The sequence below is a fragment of the Triticum aestivum genome, chromosome 1B (assembly GCF_018294505.1).
Source record: "Triticum aestivum cultivar Chinese Spring chromosome 1B, IWGSC CS RefSeq v2.1, whole genome shotgun sequence".
Classification (NCBI taxonomy): Eukaryota; Viridiplantae; Streptophyta; class Magnoliopsida; order Poales; family Poaceae; genus Triticum; species Triticum aestivum.
The window spans coordinates 497,754,935-497,762,046 of NC_057795.1; the positions used below are offsets into that span (position 1 = coordinate 497,754,935).

Genomic DNA, 7,112 nt, shown 5'->3' on the forward strand with positions numbered 1-7,112 from the left:
AGCCTACCATGCCTTGCATTCATTTCCTACAACGAGATAGCATTTGAATTTCCTTCTTTCTTAATAAGAGTGGCTAACAGGATGTTATATTCATAATAGTTTGTAGTAAGAATGAAATGCAGGAATGCACAATACATCAGTTCCACCAATATTTCATCTTGCAATAGCCTATAATGTTAGAACAGTAGGTCCAAAGAGTCCATGTTCTTGGTTCATTTATCTGACCGGGGTGTAAGACCAATGCCCTGGGAGCAAGTCGCCATGCCTGCCAAATCTAAATGCATCTCAATTCAACTAGAGTGGACAAACAAACAGTGAGATGCTGGCAATGCCAGGAGTGGGGCATTGACTGCGAATTTGGTGAAACAGAAAGATCAGAACTGCCCTCCTATGCAATATCCAACCATCCTCTCACAAGAAATGGTTTAGAAACATTCAAAGGAAGCCTCACTTGCAGGACTACTTTCAGCATATCAATCTCCAAGTTCAAAGACACATGAACCTAAGCACATACTAGATCTCTGTTCCAATTATTCAACACAAGCCGTCGACGCGGACGCCTCTTACATATAGTCAAACAAATGCAGGCATAACTAGAACACCAGGCTGACAGTGGTGACGACCAACCAGTCATCAGTCGGCAAGAGCATCGCCATGACCCCATCAGGCACTATAATTCTAGAGTATATTACACCGCAATTACAAATAAAAAAAGCATGGGGATTACAACCCGGACTAACACTAAACTACATCAGCACTATAGGGCTAGTACATACAAATTCAGAGAGATGATATAACACTGATAAGAGCAGGGGAACTAAACACCTACAACAATATAAGAGGGATTCAGGAACTACAAGAGCAAACATGAGCAGGCAACTGAAGGAAGCCCGCGGTGCCCGTACATGGCAGCAGAAGGAGGAGGAAGGCGACAAGGGGTAAAGGGGGCACCTGTTGCCGAGCAGCTGGTGCAGCTAGATGATTGACTGCTCCTCCTTGTCGGTGAAGTTGCCGCGCTTGATGTCCGGTCGTAGGTAGTTGATCCACCGGAGCCGACAGCTCTTGCCGCACCGCAGCAGGCCTGTGAAAACAACGCAGAAAACGGAGGTCAGGGACGGATCTTGAGCGCCCTGAACGCCGAGGCGCAAGACGGGAGACGCCGGAGATGCGTTTGTGAGACGGAGGGAGGGAGGGACTCGGGCGAAATAGAAGGCGCTGACTGAGGCGTTGCGGCCTTGGGCGTACGGCGGCGAGTCGGATCCTCTGTTGCCGGCGACGGGTTAGGGACGGTGGCGAGAAGGAGCAGGGTTCTAAATCGAAGGGGAAAAGGGGGGCGAGGGAGGAGCTCACCACGGGGCTTGTGGACACCTCGGTTGCCGCGGGGATGGACCGGAGCAGCGGTGGCAACGGCGAGATGGGGTCGGTCGGAGGAAGAAGACATGCTCCGGCGGGCCTCCTCCTCCTGGTGGACGCGGGCCTCCTCCTCCTAGTGCTCCGGCGGCGACTCCAGCGACGGAGCGGGCGCGGGGGTCGTCAGGTGCGGGGGAGGCGGCGGGGGCGGCGGCGGCGCAGTGAGATGTGATCGATTGGGGAAGAAAGGGGATTGGGGATTTTAGTGGGAGGAGCAATGGCGCATCCCGTAGCGGTGCGCTATTAGTAATTTTTTTGATAGCAATGGCGTACCTCCTGGCGGTGCGTCATTAGTAATCTTTTTCTTGATAGCAATGACGCACCTCCTAGCGATGCGCCATTAGTAAAAAAAAATTAGGATTTTTTGTTGCCTAGCGGAGGGCCGGCAGCGGCGGCTTGAACCCTAGGTCTCGCTCGGGAGGAAGGGAGGAGGTGGGTGGTGTGCTCGGCCGATTCCGTTCGGGGAAACCGAGCAAGAAGACAAGGGAGGGTGCGGGGGGTCGGCGGCGGCGGTGGAGCGGGGGAGGGTGCGGGGGGTCGGCGACGGCGGTGGAGCGGGGGAGGGTGCGGGGGGTCGTCAGCGGCGGTGGAGCGGGGGAGGGTGCGGGGGGTCATCGGTGGTGGTGGAGCGGGGGAGGGTGTGGGGGGTCGTCGGCGGTGAGGGGGATTTGACGAGGGGGGATAGCGATCGAGATGGAGGGGGATCTGGCGCGGGGGGTGCGCCATAAGTAATTTTTTTTATTTTTAGTTGCGTCTAATAATTTTTTAGAAAATGACGATCAAATTTGAAAACATTTATGAATGTGAAAAAATATGATCAAAAAATATCATCAAATTTGTTATTTGAAAATATCATCAAATTTGTTATTTAAAAATATCATCAATATTTTTTTTTGAATTTTTAGTTGCATTCATTTGTGAATTGGTAAAACATTTATGAACATCAAAAAATATCATCAAATTTGAAAAAATATTCATGAATTTAAAAAATGCCCATGAAATTTAAAAATATTCATGAGTTCAAAAAATATTAACAAATTCAATATTTTTTTGAGTTAGAAATTCAATACCATAATAAACATAAATAAATATTCATGAGGTGTCAGGGCCCCGATTCTATGCCACACCGATCTAGCATGTAACACCTCATATCACTTTGCGGCCTCACGCACGTATTTCCACGGGTGTCGCCTTACCATGCCCGGGACCGTTTGCGCCTTTTCGCACACGTATATGATAGTGTCACTAGCATCCATATGACAAAGAACTCGGGCTGACATGGCTAGTCGTGAACCCAAAGTGGCACTAACTTACAGGGACATGCATACATGACCCAGCAACGAACGTGTCGGTCATCAGCGAGTGAATCCGGGCTGTAGCAACTGGGCTAGCAGGACTCCGGTAAACCGGGCTGTAGCAGGCTAACATGACTCCGGTAGACACCGCGTGACATTTCCCCGAAGGGACAGACACAGGAACGAAGAAGGACACATGCCGGCCAACCTAAGTGTTCCGGAGCAGTAGCAAGCTAGCAGGGCTCAGTGGAAGCACTAGGAGACATTTCCCGGTAAGAGAGGCTACTAAGGATAAACAACTAGATAGTCAGATCCCACACATAGCAATACACATTACACGTACGCATAACATGCAAGTATGTGCTGTACAACATGGCATCACAGCATAACTCAACAACTCATATAAATAAGGCTCAAAGAGCCATCATATCATTTATTGCAAACAGGGGTCACAAGTCCCATCATACAGAGCATACAAGCAACAAGCGGAAGCATTACATGTCTGAGTACAGACATCTCCAAATGAAAAAGCCTGAAGAGCCTGACTATCTACAACATCCGATCAAGATCGTAGCTGAGGTACAAGCTACTTGTCGAAGTCCACGAGAACACTAGTAAGACCGAAGTCTCCGCTGCAAAAGCATAAATAAAGCAACATGAGTACAAAGGTACTCAGCAAGACTTACATCAGATCCTATCATACATGCATTTGTATCAAGAAGGTAATGTGGGGTTTAGTTGCAGCAAGCCAGCTTTGACTCTATGGTTATCCTCTTCTACGACTACGAGAAACTCTTGGGGTGAGACAATGTACACGAGTCCACTAATCACCACACAATACACTACTATGGATTCATCCCCGTCTCCCTACGAGAAGGCCATCCATAGCACTCACACTTGTCTTGAGCATTTTAGAGTATCCACTTCAAGTTGTCTATGTACCATGTAAGCATCCAAGAAGTCCATAACCGCGGACCCGGCTATTCGAATAGATCATGTTAACCCTGCAGGGGTGTACTTCTTCACACACGCTCTCGCCACTTACCGCCATGTACATGTCATGTATCTCGGCAACCTTCAAGCGGAAGCCTGGCGAGGGTGTCGGCCACGACCTGACTAACCACACAAGACTCTAACCCAGGTTTATCGCCTATTTGGGTTCCATCCGCAAGGAGATCCGGCTGGGGTGTCGCTCACGGCCCCAAACGATGTGTGCAGGGTTCCCGAGCCCACCATCCGGGTGCCACTCGGTACACCAGGCCACGTGTGCCTAGTCTGTCCCAAGCCCACCCTGCCGGGTGCCACTTGGTAGAAAAATAGCACTACCTACAAACACCAGAAACTAGTTGCGACTCCTGGACAGAGACCAAGTTGGTTAATAAGTCGAGAGAGTCAATTAAGGATCCCAATGTGTGGTAGTATCGAGTCATTGGACAACATACATAGAACTCAGTGCTTAAGGACGATTCCAGTGAGACAACCCACCATGTACTCCTACATGGCCTCTCACCGCTACCTTTACCAAATCATGTTCACACACTTCACTCTCAGCATCAGAACATATCGTAACACTCCAATTCATTCCCAATTAATCAGACCTGACACACTCTAAGCAATAGCAGGCATGGCATGGTAGGAACACAACAATGGCTTCAATCAACTCCTACACATGCTAGTGGGTTTCAACTATTTATTGTGGCAATGACAGGTCATGTAGAGGAATGGGTTCAACTACCGCAGCACAAAGTAGCAGATGAAACATTGTTGTCCTAATGCAATAACTGAGAGCAGGAGCGAGAGAGTAGGATTGTATCGGAATGAACAAGGGGGTTTGCTTGCCGGGCAGATCAACAGAGGGGGCACTGCTCCTCAGACAGGTACTCTGGAGCACTCACCGGAGCAGGACCTATCGAGAAGGAACAGTGTCGACAATCAATACACAAGCATATGCAACAATATGATGCATGAACATGGCATGTAGATGTGATGCTGTTTGAGCTAATGCAGCTAGCAATCATTTGGTTGAAGTTCATTTGAACCAAGAGTTCAAATGCAACTCCAAATTAACTCTTTATAAATGCCATTCATATGTTTTCACCTATACAGCAGGTTTGGGTAGGTTTGTCATGCATGAAACTAGTACAGATGGATAGATTACATTTTCCTGATAATTTTTCATATATAAATTATTTCAATCTGAGCTACGGTTGAATTTCTATGAATTTTGAAGTTTAAATTATTTTTTGGAATTTTCTGAGTTATTTTAAATCCAGAAAATGGATAACTGCGTCAGCATGACGACAGCATGACGTCAGCAGGTCAACCGGGGCTGACCAGGGTCAAACCTGACATGTGGGGTCCACACGTCAGTGACACGGTTAAACAGGGGGGTTAGTTTAGCTTAATTAAAGATTAGGGGGCACTGGGCCCACATGTCAGCGTCAGGGGTTAGGTTAGTTGGTGATTAGCTTAAGCTAATCACCTGACGGCGGGGTCCACCTGTCAGGCCGGCGAGGTCGTCGCCGGCGACCACGGGACATGGCGGTGTCCGTGTTACAGGCCACGGGGACGACGTCTGAGAGCACCGGGGCGTAGCTCGGGCTCTCGCGCATCTGGTGGGGAAGGTGGGAGGAGCTGGGGGCGGAGCTCGCCGGAGCGGAGCTCGGGGCGGCGGCCGGAGGACGGCTCGAGCGGGCGCGCGGCTAGGGCGCACGGGGAGGCCACCCGAGGGGCTCTGCGGCACCCTCGTGGCACCAGGAGCACGGTGACGCGCTCGGTTGCGGGCTGCGGTCACCAGGGCGACGGCGGCGACATGGACGGTGGCGAAGAGCTACGGCCGTGAAGGAGGATGGAGCTACGGAGCGCAAAAACGAGGGGAAGAAGAGGGGTTCAGTAGAGGAGCTCACGGCGAGTCCTTCGGTGACCTCAGCGCGCTCGGGGACGGCTCGAAGACGACGGCATGTCGGTGGCGATCTCCGGCGGCCGATGATGAAGACGACAGCGGTGACGGCTCCACAGGGCGCTCCGGCTTGCGTGGCTTGACGGAGAGGACGAGGACAACGGCGCGGAGCTCGGGGACGGCTCAAATGCTCTCGAGGGGCGCGGTGGCTACGGCTACGGCGAGCGGTGGCGACGGTGGCGTTCGGCCGTGCGCGTGGGAGAGAGACCAGGGGAGGGGAAGGAATGAGAGAGAGGGAGAGAGGTGCGGGGCGTCGTGGCGACGTCCAGGGAGGCCAGAGCGATGAGGAGGGAAGCAGGAGGTGGTTGGGCGCGTGGCCGCGGCCGGCTGTGGCGCGGGCACGCAGCTGCTTGGGCGAGGGGGAGGAAGACGACAGAGGAGGAGGCCAGGTGGGCTGGGCTGGCCAACTGGGCCGGCCAGGCCGCACAGGAACGGGCTGCACAGGGAGGTAAGCGCCAGGTAAGTCTCTTCTCCCTTTTATTTTTCTATTTTCTGACATTTGTTTTGATTTAATAAAAATACCTAAATCATTTTATTTACTTGTGCCAATTTTTGTAGGAACTAGTGGTATTGTTCCAGAGCTCCTCAACAAATGGCATAATTTTTGGACATATATTATATATATAACAAATATATATCCAATGCAAATATTTATGCATTAATTCCTAATGCCCAAAATAAATACTTATGGGCTCTTAAAAATATTGGTTTTATTTTTATCTCTGTCCAATATTTCCAGAGAGCAACATGAGCATTTTCTTGGACCCTTTTGGAGCAATTTTTATTTGGGTCATTTCCAGAAATGATTCTGAGGGTTTCACAAATCCCCAATTCATAATTAAATGAAATTTAAACATGATGCACACATGACTAGCTAGTCTAGTTCATACCAGACTAGGGATGTGACAACTCGCCCCCACTTGAAAAAATCTCGTCCCGGGATTCAGGGGTCGATGGAAAGAAAGTGGGGTACTCCAGTCGAAGACGATCTTCTCGCTCCCAAGTAGCTTCTCTCTCGGAATGATGAGACCACTGAACCTTGAGAAACTTGATGTTCTGACGTCGAGTGACACGCTCTGCTTGATCAAGAATGCAAACTGGGTACTCTCGATACGTGAGGTTATCTTGGAGATGAAGCGTTTCATGGTCCACTCCGCGGATAGGATCCGAGAAGCAACGCCTGAGTTGAGAGACGTGGAAGACATCATGCACTCTGGAAAGATGTGGGGGTAGTTCCAACTGGTAGGCAACCTCTCCTCGTTTAGCGAGAATGCGAAAAGGACCAATGTAACGAGGAGCCAACTTGCCCTTGATACCGAAGCGATGGGTACCCTTCAAGGGAGTAACCTGAAGATAAGCCTTGTCGCCAACTTCATAAGTCATATCCTTATGATGACGATCATACTGGCTCTTTTGACGAGACTGGGCTGTTTTAAAATTCTCACGAA

The 7,112-nt window shown here is 50.1% G+C and overlaps 1 long non-coding RNA gene across 1 annotated transcript; it reads right to left on the reverse strand.

Moving 5' to 3' along the window:
- Window positions 1-434: 434 nt before the first annotated feature.
- On the reverse strand, window positions 435-1,650 carry LOC123134801 (uncharacterized). Its single transcript, XR_006465740.1, has 2 exons — window positions 1,351-1,650; window positions 435-1,081 (listed from the first exon to the last, which is right to left on the reverse strand). It is a non-coding gene; the product is annotated as an uncharacterized lncRNA (long non-coding RNA).
- Between the last annotated feature and the right edge of the window lie 5,462 nt (window positions 1,651-7,112).